This window comes from Podarcis cretensis (assembly GCF_951804945.1).
Source record: "Podarcis cretensis genome assembly, chromosome: 5".
NCBI lineage: Eukaryota > Metazoa > Chordata > Lepidosauria > Squamata > Lacertidae > Podarcis > Podarcis cretensis.
Window position 1 is genome coordinate 4502265 of NC_137174.1, and position 16090 is coordinate 4518354.

A 16090-nucleotide genomic window follows, 5' to 3' on the forward strand; every position below is an offset into this window, starting at 1 on the left:
TAGTAAGCGCTGGGCTTTGGGAAGGAGGTGTGACAGGAACCCAGAGTCCCCCCTCCCTCCCCCGACTCCTTCCCAAAGCCTAGTTAGCACTTGCCCAACTTTGGGAAGGCAGCGGGATGTCAAATTTTGGCGTCGCACAGAGGGCCATATTACCAAGCTCCACCTCTGCTAAAACGGGGGAGGGGGGGCGCTGACCTTCTTGGGCATGGAAGGGTTAAATTCTCTATTCCCTTGTGCTGCAGTCCCTGTACATATTGAAACTCTCCAGACAATTTAAAAAGTGAGAGAGAGATGGAGGAGCACCTGATATCTCATCTGCTTCTGAGTAAGATAGCCAGGTTTCTTCCTTCTGAAGCCTGTTCACAAGTCATCTGTGTGTGCTTCTCAGTGCTTCTCTATATGGCCTGTATACTGAGCCTCATACAGATTTGCTTACATGCAGCTTACATGGTGAGCCACTTCCCATTAACCCTTCGTTCATCCTACACTTTCCAGTGCATTTCCCTGTGACCTCCCTAACTACAGAAAGTCTGCATTTATATATATATATGTTGATTTGCTCCACTGAGGTGCCCTAGCACTTTAACCCACTTTGATTGTGAAAACCTAAATTTGCACAAACCTAAATTATTGGTAAGCACTTGAGCCCCTCCAACAGTCTGGAGACACTTTCATGCATGCAAGTTCCTGCACATGGAGGAAGAACTACTCCCTTCACCTCAGTTGTAATCCTCATTCTCTTGCTTGACAACAGAGAATACCTATGCAATGAAGCACTTTGCTAGAACTGCTGCTTGCTGATTTCCACTTAGTTCCTCACTCAAACATAGGCACATCACTTATTGTTTCTCAGCAGCAGTGACACTTCCAGGAACCCAGCATCTAGGACCACCTCTGCCTAGATGCTGGAGTGAAGGAGGTACTAGAGTTTAAAAGCTTGGGATTTCTATTACCTAATCCAGAGGTTTTCAACCTTTTTGGGTCCATGGGTCCCTTGACCAACTACATTCTTTCTGTGGCACCCATGTGAGGCTCAGGAGCCCAGTTAGGTCACCCTTGCCTGCAGAGCTGGCAGCCTCTTACCCTTTTTCAAACACCCTCCCTTGTGAAGTGTTCCCTCTCTGAGCTGCCCCTCTCCTGCCCCAAAGGGAGGTGCCTCCTCACACTGCCCCATAGGGGCCTGGGACTTGTCTGTCCACTCCGAACAACGAGGGACAGCCTGGCTGGGCTCCCTCACCCACTTGCTTGCTTACTCCAAGGACGCCTCAGCTCCTGGAAACCAGCACCCCCTGGCCAGCTCCAGAGACACCATTCACATGGGGAGCTTATAGCCAGGGCTGCTGCAACAAACAGCTGTGCAAGCCTTGGGGAGGCAGAGATGCAAGAGGGCATCAGAGGGAGGGAGGGAGGGAGGGAGGGAGGGAGGGAGGGAGGGAGGAAGGAAGGAAGGAAGGAAGGAAGGAAGGAAAGAGGGACAGAGGCCAGGGTTGCTCACAGCACCCCTGACCATTATTCAAGGCACCCCAGGGTGCCAAGGCACACTGGTTGAAAACCACTGACCAAATCAGTAACTTTCCACCAATTTATGGAACTGACATCAATACTAGTATGAACTGACATTTAGGCATCTGCAGTCTGAAGTCAATGATGTGCGTAAATACTGGCAGAACTGAGAACCCTGAAATAATGGTCTTAGTTGAAAATGTAAATGAATGAACCTTTTTCAAAAGTGTAATTTTAAGTTGAAACTGTGCCTAGCATGGAAATATGCACTTACAAGCCAACTCATTAAAATTTGACTGCATTATATATCTGCCATTACTGTCAATGGGAGTTAAACAAGCATCTTGAAAGGAGAACCAAATCCTTTGGGACACTTTAAACTGCAATCTATAGTGATTTCTCACTTTCTCTCTCCACTCCCATAACTTTCTTGAAGACAGCACAATTATGGATTAGTATTCAAAACCAAAAAAACCTAAGCCTATTTCTAACTAGAAGTAAACATGAAACATTTTTAAACCACTTTGGTTTTTGAGCAGTTTATTTATATAATGGTCAATTACAACTAAGTGCACTTCCAGATTTGTAGGACTAGTCACTAAAAGGCAAGAGGCTATTAGGCAGAAAATCTCCTGAGTGTCCTGTATCCATACTTGCAAGAATGACTAAGTCTGTGATTGCCTGGGTCAGTGGAGCCTGTTGCAGATCAGCTAAAATGATATTGCAGCAGTGACCAGTTCAACCACAAAGTAAAACTGAGGAAACTGAGGAAAAATTAAATGGGCTGGCAGAGAACTAGGCATTGAGAGTGCAGGGGACAGGACAGAAATTCAGAGAGGCCAAAGGACCACAAGACAAACACAAGTACCAAAGAGAGATTTATATAAGTGTTGATATGCTAATGCTAGACGCCTCCAAGCGGGAGTGCTTTGTCTTGGAGGATGGCATTGATATAGTACGCATAATAGAAACCTGGTGGAATGGAAAGAACCAGTGGGGCGTTGTTATCGCTGGATATAAAGTCTACAGGAAGCAAAAAGAAGGGTGTACCTAAGGTTGTGTCGCTCTGAACGTCACAGACAGCATTGAATCCCGTTAGCTAGAAATCCCAAAAGTGACAAATACTTCTATAGAATCATTGTGGGTGGTGGGTGATACTGGGCCCCAGGGGTCCAGGGAGATCTTGAGATGAATAATGAAATCAAGCATCAAAAGAGGACACATTGTAGTAACGAGTGGCTGAAACTACCCTCACACAGACTGGCTGCATATGTGCTCCAGTCATGACAAGGAGGTAAAATTTCTAGAGACCTTAAATGACTGTAGCCTAGAACAGTTGGTGGTGGAACCAACCAGAGGGGTGGCAACCTTGGACCTAATTTTGAGAGGCACTCAGCACCTGATGTGAGATGTATGTGTTGTTGAGCCATTTGGGAGCAGTGACCATGGTGCTATTAAATTAAATATACATGTAAATGATCAATTGCTAAGAATATCCAACACAGTGCATTTGATTTCAAAAGAGGAAACTCCCCCAAATGAAGAGAAAGTTGGTAAATAGGAAGTTGAAAGGCAAAGTCAAGAGGGTCTAAAAAAACTTCAAAATATTTGCGAGTTGTTTAAAAACAGAGTACCGTATTAGAAACTCAACTGGAGTGTATACCGCAGATCAAGAAAGGTACCATGAGGGTCAAGAGAATACCAGTGTGGTTAATGAGCAGAGTTGGAAGGGACCCCAAGGGTCATCTAGTTCAACCCCCTGCAATGCAGGAATCACAGCTAAAGCGTCCATGACAGATGACCATCCAAGCTCTGCTTAAAAACCTCCAAGGAAGGACAGTCAAAGCAGCTTTTAGAGGCTTTCTTCAAAAAACTGAAGGCTTGTCCCAAAAAAGGAACACAAACTTGCGGTGGGGAGGTTCAAGCAGGAAGTAAGGAGTGCTAAAATAGAATTTGAAGAACACATGGCTAAAAATGTTAAGTCCAACAACAGGAAGTCCTTTGAATATATTAATAGCAGGAAGTAGCAAGGAGATAGTTGGACCCTTGGATGATAAAGGAGTCAAAGGAGTGCTAAAGAATGATAGGGGTTGAGGAGAAGCTGAATGAATACCTTGCATCTGTCTTCATGATAGAAGATATAGGGCAGGTGCCTGTGCCTGAACTAACCTTTGCAGGAGGTGAGTTTGTAAAACGAAGGGAGATAGTGGTGATGAGAGATGAGGTTCTAGGACAAATAAACAAAACAAAAACGGAGAAATCACTGGGTCCAGATGGAATCCAACTGAGAGTACTCATGTGAAAATGCTGATCTTCTAACAAAAGTATGTAACTTGTCTCTCAGAGCAGCATCCATACCCAAGGACTACCCAAGGATCTCTGCTGGATCTATGTTTTAAAAAACATGTTGCCTTGAGTACTTACCCAAGGCAACATGTTTTTTAAAACATAGATCCAGCAGAGATCCTGCAAATTATAGGCTGGTTAGCTGAATGCCCCCAGAAAACTGGTGGAAAGTATTCATAGAATCATAGAGTTGGAAGAGACCACAAGGGCCATCGAGTCCAACCCCCTGCCAAGCAGGAAACACCATCAGAGCACTCCTGACATATGGTTGTCAAGCCTCTGCTTAAAGACCTCCAAAGAAGGAGACTCCACCACATCCTGTTAAAGATAAAATAACCAAGCACACTGGGGAACAAGCCTTACTGAAGCAGAGCCAGCCTAGCTTCTGCAAAGGGAAGGTTTGTCTCATAAACCTGATAAAGTTCTTTGAAAGTGTCAACAAGTGTACAGATAGAGGTGATCCAGCTGACATAGTGTACCTGGACTTTCGAAAAGCTTTGGACAACGTATCCCACCAAAGACTCCTTAGTAGGTTTAGCAGTCACTGAATACAAGGATAGGTCCTCTTGTGGATCAGGAATTGGTTAAAAAATGCATAACCAAAAAAGAGGACAAACAAGGACACGTTACCATAAACTCTGCAGATGCTGATTTAAATGTATAGATGCAAATTCAGACACAACAACTAGAAACACATCTCATCATAGAAGAGAGGACAGTGATCAGGTTCCTTGTGAGTCTTCTCAGTCTACTGCCCAGGTATTGTTGAGGAGCCATCCAGTTGGTGTTGGTGAGCCCCCTTCTCTACTGGAGTTGGGCACAGTCCTTCAAATAGAGGACTGTCCTCTATTAAAGAAGACACATGGACAGACATCCTGGTCCCTTTCTTCAAAGCTCTCTTCCCTTGCATTTTTCCTTACCATCCCATGCCTTAATTTTCTCTGTTGACATTTCTGTGGCACCATCACTTGTCTCTAGGAGTAATTTAATGAAGAGTAGCCTCACCTCCCTGTCTTCTCACTTCTCATTTTTGATCCTTCATATACTAACATCTCTCCTTATTTTTCCTTATGAAGCATTCCCTTCCCCTACTTCTGTTTTGCTTTCTCCCCAGGAAATTCTACTTGAGTGCAGCATGTATGAACACCTGTGACTGTACATAAATTGTCGCCCACTCTTATCCAAGTCCTTGTCTAACATATATATAGGATAGGAACAATCTGTCTTCATTTTATATCTGTAAAATGAGACGGGCTCCAAATCTAATTAAGTCCATAAATAAAGAATTGTAGACAAGAAGGATAACATTTTCTTGGTAAGTTCTTATAAATCAGACTAATTCCATGCAAAATGTAAGAGGAAAACAAAGGAACTGTTCATTTACAGGAAAATTAGGACTCACAGTGAAAGACTAATTATATTTGTCAGTGTTCTGCATCAAAATGACACCTGACCATCTATTTATTTAATGACTCCAAATCCAGATATTAAATGTTTTTCCATGATTTACTTTCTACAATGATCAAATTGTGATATAGTAAAAATGGTTTTCCTTTACTGTGCTAGACTTTTAAAATTTGTTACAACTCAAAATATAGCCTGATTTTAAGAACAATTCAATTGCTTGCTGCCGGTTAATTACCTAACAAATTTAACAGGATTTTTTTTTAAAAAAAGAAAACATTCACTCTTTAATTAGTTTCTAAAACTAATGGAGAAAAATGATTCTTATGTTACATTAGTCATTTTATTTAAAAGCATTTATAAAGAGAAGTTTAAACAAAAAATGAATGATGCTGTTGCATGTATGCCTTGTGTAAAACAAGAAATGATGCAGGTTTCCAGAAATCTATTCACAAATCTTTGTTGCAAAAGCAACAAATAATACTTTGGCACCTGACAAGGTGGGCTGTAATCAAAAAAAGCTTAAGCCATTATTATTATTTAAGCATTTCAAGTGCTACAGGTCTCTTAGTTTTCAATCAATCAGAAAGAAACATGTTATAACCTATAATTTTAAAAAATCTTCATCCTCTCCTTAATAATCAAACAATACCAATGAGTTAAAGTGCAAATTATTTAGTTTGCAATTCTACACATTAGAGATGGGTACCCCCCTCCCCCGACAGAAAAAAAAGGTTTGTAAGGCCTTTGGACAGGAGCTTTATAATTTTTGAACAACGAAATTTTACACTGTTGGTATTAGTTAAATGTGAAATAGTGGAACTTAAAATAGTAAAAATGCAGTAATTTCATCTGCTGTCTGGCTTGGTACTATCACTAGAAAAACTAAGTCAGTGATTTTTGTGACCAATTTCTTTAAGGATTTATGTTTAGAAAATTCAGGCAAAAATATTCACCTATAAATAAATTCATAGTGAATTTGTTTTCTGTTTTTCTTTTTATTATGTATTTTGTTGTATGTATTTTGTGAACTGCCCTGAGATCAACGGATGAAGAGCAATATACAAATTTAATAAATAAATTAAACAAAAACAAAAGTTAATAGCACTCCTACCAAAAAAGAAGAAAAAGTGCCTTCTACTTTCAGTGGAAAGGAACATCCAAACGTAAAAAGCTAGCTTGCAGCTTCCAAATGCCTTGTGACACTCAAGTCTCACACTTTTTCAGCCCCATAGTCCCCACAAAAATAAACCCCAGAGCACTCCAATCCCACCCCTACACACAAATTCTGGATCCAAATCTGTTCCCCTTTGCTGTCTTTGGCCACTCACCCCTTATAACCCTTACCACACTATTAACACACCCCTTAACACACCTCCACAACACACAGTACTGCCTTTCTGTTTCCTAAAGTAAGGCACCAATGGATCTGACATGGCACTCCATATCACTTCTAGAAGGGTTCTACTTCAGCTTTAGGCAGGTTATTCATCACTATTTCTAATGTATAACCTAAATCTCTTAACCCATCGTTTAATCAATTTACTTGTTATCTATCTTCTGTGAGCAGGTGTAGGGAGAGGGAAAACAGCTTAAAGCTGCCAGGCATAGTGCCACCTTTTTTCCCCTTCTTCTCTCCTACACACCTAATGTAAGGACAAAGAGAGAGCAGGAGGACTTCATTACTAGGGGTAGATGGTTTTACACTCAAATTTTCATTAACATGTTTATGATGCAGAAAGGAAGTACTGTCCACATCCTCAATCAACCAACTCCTTCCAAATCCAAACCGAAAACGGTGACATATTTAATATGATGCCAGCATAGCAGGCAAGGTTTTCAAGGGAAGGTGATCTTATACTGAAAATGGCCTTCCATTGCAAGACTGTTAGAACAAGATTTGGCAACAAATTTCACATGCGGTATTATCATCAAATTAAGTAATTAAACTGCAGATGACGGTGGTAATGGTTAATTGTTATGCTTCGGATAAGCCACCATACATAAGATCTTACAAAACACGTGATCAGTAGGACCCTTTCCAGGCACATCACAATCTAAACAAGGATGACACTGGTATTCATGTATTCTATTATAAAAAGTAATTAACTCTCCCTTGTAAATAGCAACATCCCCTGGAAGTTTTTGCCTCATCTACTAAAGATGGTCGGACTGAAATTGTTTAGGTAAAACAATGCAAATGAGGTCTGTGAACTTCCTGGACTGTCTGAAGTGAACAATTATTTCCATAACTTCTGTGAGTATTTGTTATACTTCTGTGAGTATTTGTTATAGCTTGCCTATAAAAAAAACTGCAACATAAAGGTTGTTCAACAAAACCATAATATGCTGCTTTTCATAAGTGGCCCTTAGAAACTTAAGCCATGTACACACAATACATTTAAAGCTTGCCCGCCCCTCCCCCATTTATCATGGGAACTGTATTCTGTTAAGGGCCCTGGGAATTGTAACTAGGGGTAAACCAGGATATACAACCCCGATATCTATAGATGATAGGAGGACTGTAACAGCTATTGGCCATCTTTACACTGAGACCATTAACACCTCCAATATAACAAACAGACGTAAACTATAGAAATAAACATTAACACTACTATAAATGAACAAGCTACAGATTTTACCTTTAAGATTGGTTCACATTATTATTATTGTAAAACTGAATTCCTAATTCAGAAAAGCAGCTAAAGGTATTGGCATCAATTGTGAGATAGATTCCTCAGTCACACTCTAGATAGAACATTGCTTACAAGATGTCAAAAATCCTAGCAGTCATATCACTTCCTAAACCTTAAGAGGGAGAAAAGGAGAGAGAGAGTGTTCATAAATATGCAGTGCGCTGACTTATATATGCATACAATATACATTCCCTGCAGGTAGAAATTTTAAGGTTGCAATTTAATAAAAATTGCCTATCATGTGAGATAATGAAATAAACCTTGAGATGACAGTTTAAACATATCATTACGACTCCATGGATAAATTACAGCCTAGCATATACCAGCTTTTTGCCATACTTAACGGCATATGGGATCACACTTAATAAGATTTCAAGAAAATACATTTATTAAGGCGAAAGCATTTTAAACACAGTATGAATTTAAGTGTCCAAATTTTACATGTCCAAAAACATTAAACTGTTGTTGTTACTGTTGTTGTTAGTGTTTTTGTTTTTCCAGGTCCATTACATCCTACTGTTCTCTTTCAAATTCTTAAACTCCAATATAGTTTCTCCAGTGTTTTTCCCAAAGGAATTCTCAATGGCCTGCTACCTTGAACATACATACATACATACATACATACATATTACTGTGCTTTACTAGAAGGAACTTTCAAAATTTAATACCCTCAATTTCATTGACAGATGTGCGGGAACAATAGTCTGTTACACCATAGGCTAGTGACTTTTGCTACATCCAACATTAACTAACATACTGGGACATAACAATTATGCTTCAAGCAGACACCAGTGCTTCCGCAGGGTGAAGGCAATGAATTCACTTACTGATCCCAAACAGAAAAACTAATGCTTTAGGTTACTAGCCACTGACATGACTTCAATTTTTGTTTTATTACTACCACTGACAAAGTAAAATGTAGGGCAGAGGACACAAGTTGTGCAGTAGAAATCCATTGAGCGATGCTCTAACCCAAACTCCAAGACCCCAACGCAGCTGAAGTTAGTCCTGTGGCAAAGAGCTTCAATGCAACGCAATTCCATGGCATCTACTTCTGAGCAAACAGGACTTGACCTGCGAACCCCCTTGAATTACATTTAACTTCTGGCGTTGGTGTCAGCAGGATAGAGGCCAACCTTATGCACATTTTACCCGGAAGAAACACTTGAGGATTTCATTGAGCATCCCTAATAAGCCTTGCCGGGGCTGCAGGATGATCCGGGTTGGAGCCGGTTTCCGATGAATTTCCAATTTTTATTACTATTATTAAAGGGGGAAGAAAAAAAAACCAAGCATATGCGCAGGAAGGAAAAAGTGCCGGGTTTGGAGGGAGCCCGGGCTTCCGAGGATTTAGGGACCGCTTTGCAGAGCGACCCCTTGCAAAGTCCCCCGCGGACGAGATGCAGGAGGCTCTCAAGAAATGGGGGGCTGGAGGAGGAGGAGGAGGAGGAGATGCTCCGGGAAAGCGCCGAGCGGCGGAGGAAGAGCGGCAGGAGCGCGGCGGAGGGACGGGGGAGCCCGCCTGGCCGAGGTCGGCGTCCTGCAGCCCCCAGCCCTGCAATGCCTCCGTCGCCCGGAGGAGCCTCCGCGGGAACTCGGCAAACTCCGGACTAACTTCCCGGCTCCGCTTTGTTCGGAGCCCCGAAGCAGCCGGGAAGAAGGATCTAGAAGCGGAAGGCAGGAGCCGCAGACACGCGAACACGCGCGCACACACACACACACGAGCCGGGGGAGGGAGACGCGTGACAGGCAGAGCGCGGCGGGTCGCTTACCTTCTTCCGAGAGGAGGAGGAAGCTGGAGGAACAACAAAGCCCGCGAAAGCCCTCGGCGGGGAGGAAGGGGAAGGAGAGGCGCCCAGAAGAAGAAGAAGAAGCCGCCGCCGCCGCCGCCGCCGCGCTCTCTCTCGCCTGCCTCGCCCGCGTGAGGGAAGCGGCCCCCATCGCGGCTTCGGCGGGGCGGGCGGGAGAAGCGCCTCCCCGGCAGGCAGAGGCAGGCCGGCCCTCCTCCTCCTCCTCCTCCTCCTCCTCCTCCTTGGGCAGGGGGTGCCCGCCTCGCCCCCCGCGCCAATGGCAGGGTGGCTCCCTCAGCGCCCCCCGCCCGCCCGCCTCTCTCTGTCCCGCCAAGGCGTCGCCTCCCTTCGCCGCTCTCCCGCCAAGACTCACTTCTCCTCAGGGAGCCCGGCTCTGCCTCTCGCTCCTCTTCCTCCTCCTCCTCCTCCTTTTAAAGCGCGCAGCCATCTCTGGCAACGGGGCTCCCGCTCTCCCCTCCCCCTTCGCCCCCACCTCTTCCTGGGGGGGGCCCCCAATGCGCCTCACCCCCCCCCCCAGCCAGAGCCCGGCCGCCGACGCCGCCACCGGCTCAGCCCCCTCGGAGACGCGCCTCCGGGGGCGCCTCCTTCCCTCCTTCCCTCGCTCGCTCCCCGGCCTGAGGAGAAAGAGCGGGGGGTGGGGTGGGGGGAGACGACCACTCCGAGGGGCGCATTGGGGGCCGCCCTCGCCCAGTGGCGTAGCGTGGGGGGGTGCAGGGGGGCTGGTCGCACGTGTGGAAAGGACCTTGGGGTCCGAGGAGCTCAGCAGTTCCGGGTCTGACCCTATAAGTCTATGGCTGTGAGGAAGAAGCAGATGCACCAAAGAAAGATGGGGGACACCCGGCTGGGCGGCAGTAGCACGTGTGAAAAGGGTCTTGGGGGACCACAAGCTGAACACGAGGGAACAGTGTGATGCAGCAGCAGAAAGAAAGCTAATGCAATTCTAGGCGCATCAGCAGAATTCTAGTGTCCAGATCAAGGGAAGTACAGTAAATAATCTCCCTCTATTCTGCCTTAGTCAGACCACACTTGGAATGCTGTGTCCAGTTCTGGGCACCACAATTGAAGAAGGACGTTGGCAAGCTGGTGTGTAGAGGAGGCGACCAAGATGATCAAGGGTCTGGAAAGCCTTATGAGGAATGGTTGAAGGAGCTGGGTATGTTTAGCCTGGAAAAGAGGAAACTGAGAGGAGATAGGAGAAACATCTTCAAATCTCTCAAGGGCTGTCACATGGAAGACGGAGCAAGTTTGTTTGCTTCTCCTCTGGAGGGTAGGACTCAGGCCAATGCCAATGGCTAAACATCAGGAAAAAACTTTCTGATAGTAAGAGCAGTTCAGCAGCGGAACAGACTCCCACGAAAGGCGGTGGACTCCTCCTTTGAAGGTTTTTTTCGAGTTGAGATTTTTGCATTGCAGAGGGTTGGACTAGATGACCCTTAGGGTCCCTTCCCTACTGTTCTGTGATTCATACATTATGTATTTATCTGCTACAATCTCTTTTGGCCCTTCTGCTAATGTGCTCAATGTGGCTAACAATGTCCCTCTTTCCTTCCTTCCTTCCCTCCCTCCCTCCCTCCCTCTGATGCCCTCTTGCATCTCAGCCTCCCCAAGGCTTGCACAGCTGTTTGTTGCAGCAGCCCTGGCTATAAGCTCCCCATGTGAATGGTGTCTCTGGGGCTGGCCAGGGGGTGCTGGTTTCCAGGAGCTGAGGCGTCCTTGGAGTAAGCAAGCAAGTGGGTGAGGGAGCCCAGCCAGGCTGTCCCTCGTTGTTGGGAATGGACAGACAAGTCCCAGGCCCCTATGGGGCAGTGTGAGGAGGCACCTCTCTTTGGGGCAGGAGAGGGGCAGCTCAGAGAGGGAACACTTCACAAGGGAGGGTGTTTGAAAAAGGGTGAGAGGCTGCCAGCTCTGCAGGCAAGGGTGACCTAACTGGGCTTTTGAGCCTCACATGGGTGCCACAGAAAGAATGTAGTTGGTCAAGGGACCCATGGACCCAAAAAGGTTGAAAACCTCTGCACAAGAGAATCAGCAGTCCGTGTCCCAAACTCCTCAGTGGCTACTGCAAAGGGAGAATTTACCCTTAGTAACTCTTCTGGCTAGGGACGCAGGTGGTGCTGTGGGTAAAAGCCTCAGCGCCTAGGGCTTGCCGATCGAAAGGTTGGCGGTTCGAATCCCTGCGGCGGGGTGCGCTCCCGTTGCTCGGTCACAGCGCCTGCCAACCTAGCAGTTCGAAAGCACCCCCGGGTGCAAGTAGATAAATAGGGACCGCTTACTGGCGGGAAGGTAAACTGCGTTTCCGTGTGCTGCGCTGGCTCGCCAGATGCAGCTTTGTCACGCTGGCCATGTGACCCTGAAGTGTCTCCGGACAGCGCTGGCCCTCGGCCTCTTAAGTGAGATGGGCGCACAACCCTAGAGTCTGTCAAGACTGGCCCGTACGGGCAGGGGTACCTTTACCTTTTTAACTCTTCTGGCTTACTTTCATCTCTCAGTAGTCAACTTTCAGACCTGACACAAATGCTTTGTACATATCACCAACTGAAAGCAAGGCTGGGTCATTCTTTTTCTCAATTAAGATTGAAGCAGGTTTGGCAAGGGGAACACATCAGAACACAGCATTTTGTCAAAAATGACAGGACAGGTACAGAATAGGTACGGACTGTGGCTAACGTTATGGGTACAACACTTATTATTAATTAATTAAATTTGTATACTGCCCAATACCTACAGGTCTCAGGGTGGTTCACAGGATAAAATCAGAATATAAAACCACAAAGTACATAAAACAAAAACAACCGAATAAGCCCCCCTCAAACACATTTTAAAAGAGCAGGGGATGTCAATTAGCCAAAGGCCTGGTTAAAGAGGAACATTTTTGCCTGGTGCCTAAAGGTGTATAATGAAGGCATCAGGCCAGCCTCCCTGGGGAGAGCATTCCACAAACGGGGAGCCACCACTGAAAAGACCCTACTCTTGGGTTGCCACCCTTTGGACCTCGCGTAGAGGAGGCACACAAAGAAGGACAACTTCCCAAACATGGGCATAGCCAGGCTTTATTTTAGTGGGGACAGAACCAAGTTATCTGTGATGCAGTTGGTCAGTTAAGCATTTTTGTTTATTTACTTGATTTAGGGGGGGGCAGCTGCCCCCCCACTACGCCCCTGTTCCAAACCAGCTATAGGCATATGCTGTATGCAAAGTTAACGGAAGTGTACACAGCCTGCAATTACCTTTAGAACTAAATTATCTGTCTCCATGTATGAATGCTATTAATGTGAGATTAAAAATCAGTTACGTCCCAATGTACACATGTAGAAGATGCAAACACCAGTTTAAACATCACTTTTTGCAAATGGTTTAGAATCCCACAAAAATCACAGTAAACAATGCATTGGAATGGTTCTGCAAATTAACATTTTGCTATTTATTAGCACTGTGATTGTGAAAACAGTAGGAAAAACGGGATATTTGTAATCTGAGGATATTTATACGTTTGCCACAAGGGGATGAAAGTTGCATACAATAAAATACCAAAATCAAAAACTCACAGTGCCACTTAAAATATACCCCCAGGAACAGAAACACTTCACAAATAGAAATTATTTCAACTAAATGTCAACAGGGAAGATGCCAGACAAATCTCTGCAGGGATAGCATACTGTAGAGTGGGAGCTATTATTGATAAAGCGCTACTCCTGATCTTTGCCAATCAAACCTGAGTGAAAGGGAAAACATGGAGCTGACATCCAGTATCAGGGAGGGAAATTTGTGACCAGACACCCCCTGATAGGTTTTAAGGAGTAACTATGTAACATTATTTCTAAGGACCCTCGTACCTACGGGACCGCCTCTCCTGGTATGTCCCACAGAGGAACTTACAGTCTGCAAATAAAAACATCTTGAAGATCCCAGGCCACAGAGAGGTTAGGTTGGCCTCAACTAGAGCCAGGGCCTTTTCGGCCGCGGCTCCAATCTGGTGGAACGCTCTGTCACAAGAGACCAGGGCCCTGCGGGACTTGACATCTTTCCGCAGGGCCTGCAAAACAGAGCTGTTCCACCAGGCCTTTGGTCAGGGCGCAGCCTGACTCCCCTCCTCTGGCAATCTGCACAGAATTTTGCTTATTGGTTGCCATCAATTTGATTTTAATTAATTTTTATAATGAAATGTTTTTAGAATCGTTGGATTATTTTGATTGTTGTTAGCCGCCCTGAGCCCAGCTTCGGCTGGGGAGGGCGGGATATAAATAAAATTTATTATTATTATTATTATTATTATTATTATTATTATTAAGCTATAAAGACATAAGAAAAGCTCTTCTGAATCACACCAAGCCTATCTAGCACAGCATGGTTTCCCACAGTAGGCGGCCGGATGCCTATGAAAAGGCCGCATGCAGGACATGGACATCCCAAGTGGCTGACATCCCAAGGCATAAAGTCAGCATGGCTGGGAAGCAGCATTCCTGAAGGCCGTTGCTCTTCCTAGCATGACAGTCTTGGGGGGCCAGCTTGCTTTAGCAGGCCTAGCATCAGCACCCAACAGGGTGGGGCGAATGCCAGGGGCCACAAACATTAACAGGGCCCCCGGGGGGCGGCCACTGGCATCCCTTATGGCAGTGGTTCCCAAACTTTTCCCTCTGAGCCACACTTTCAGAAGAAAAATTTGCTCGTGCCACACCAAATTTTATATTGGTAAGAAATACACTGGGAAACAAAAAGAGACAACTAGCAGTGGTTGATTTGCAACATAGAACCACTTTTTATTTTTTATTTTACTGCTATGTTTCCCTTTACCATCATATGAAGATTTACGCCCTTATTTTCATGGCCTTATTTGTCTTCCAGACTGATAGGCATTAAATACAGTCTTAGTAATACAAGTTAAGTATTAGGGGAAATTATTGAATATTTAGCCCAGACAGGGACTTTGGCCAAGGCTGTCCTGTAAGCTCACAGAATCTGTCTCCTAGATGGTGGTGAAACTGCTAAACAATGACAGTTTGCACTCTTGCTATTTTCAGACACACATCACCTGAGAGTTTGGGGGTGGCTGTTATTTTCTTTGGTGGGGGAGTGTTCCACATCAATACCCAGTTCTTATGGATTGTAAGAGAAGATAATGGACAGGCAGAGCAGTTGCTGCTTATTCCAATAACTCTACATTTAGCATGGTGGGGTTTGGGAAGGAATAAAATTTGGATTTAAAATAATGAAATTGGCTTTAAAATTGTTTTTTTTTTTTTTTAATGCATATAGTAACTGCAATATTGCTTTTAAAAAGGTAAAGGTACCCCCTGACTGTTAGGTCCAATCACGGACAACTCTGGGGTTGTGGCGCTCATCTCGCTCTATAGACCGCAGACAGCTTCCGGGTCATGTGGCCAGCATGACTAAGCCGCTTCTGGCAAACCAGAGCAACGCATGGAAACGCCATTTACCTTCCCACCAGAGTGGTACCTATTTATCTACTTGCACTTTGACGTGCTTTCGAACTGCTAGTTGGGCAGGAGCTGGGACCAAAAAATGGGAGCTCACCCCGTCGCAGGGATTCAAACCGCCGACCTACTGATCGGCAAGCCCTAGGCTCCGTGGTTTAGTCCTAGGCTACAGTTGAACTGTTATTTTCATAACTTTTGGGGGTCAAAGTGGGGGCTCCACTGCACTCAAAGCTATGTATCTACTTAGACCTCGGCCTTCCTTCTCCAATCTACTTATCAAAACAACTGATCAACACTTAACCCAGTAAATTGGAGGGAAACCTTCAAGCTTTCCATTGTCAAAATTAAGCACAGAGGGTCAAAAATATTGCTGCCTATGCTTTATGCCAAAATGTCTTGTCACTTTCGGAAATGTCATGGTACATTTATGATTGTCTCTTCAATCTGCCAGATTTATTTGTATCACAGGTCTTTGTTTTCCTGGTCACAATGCAGATGTCCAGAGCCTGTGCTTATGATACAAGCTGGTCTAGTACTGTCTATAAATACGTGGGTTGTGAAGTGCAGCAAAGGAGAAGTCGTTTGCATTGCTCACCTACAGTTGCTGTAAAGCGCAGCTGGCTTTGAAGGACTTTGAGAGGTAGAAATCCTTGCCCTACAGTTTATTGCTATAGATAATATTCAAAGTGTCATGCTGCTTTTTTTTCCTTTTTCCTATAAGTTATTATTTTTCAGCTGTATCATATATGTAAATCACACAACCACCCACACTACCAAAATCCTTGAGCACTTTCCTCTACTATAGAAATGTCTTGGAGAAAGACCCATACTTTTGCTGTCTGCAGTTTTGCTCTTTGGATCTTTTTCACATAAACCATTTCAACGTACGGCTATTGTC

At 44.8% G+C, this 16090-nt stretch overlaps 1 protein-coding gene across 2 annotated transcripts in view; it reads right to left on the minus strand.

Annotated features, from left to right (window-relative positions):
- MPPED1 (metallophosphoesterase domain containing 1) overlaps positions 1-10231 on the minus strand; it is a 100076-nt gene extending 89845 nt beyond the window's left edge. The window contains exon 1 of one of the 2 annotated variants that reach the window (XM_079975466.1): positions 10113-10231. The gene's annotated coding sequence lies outside the window, so the exon portion shown is untranslated. Of the gene's footprint in view, positions 1-9721; positions 9813-10112 lie in introns of those variants that run through there. The other variant, XM_079975467.1, reaches the window with a different exon arrangement.
- Between the last annotated feature and the right edge of the window lie 5859 nt (positions 10232-16090).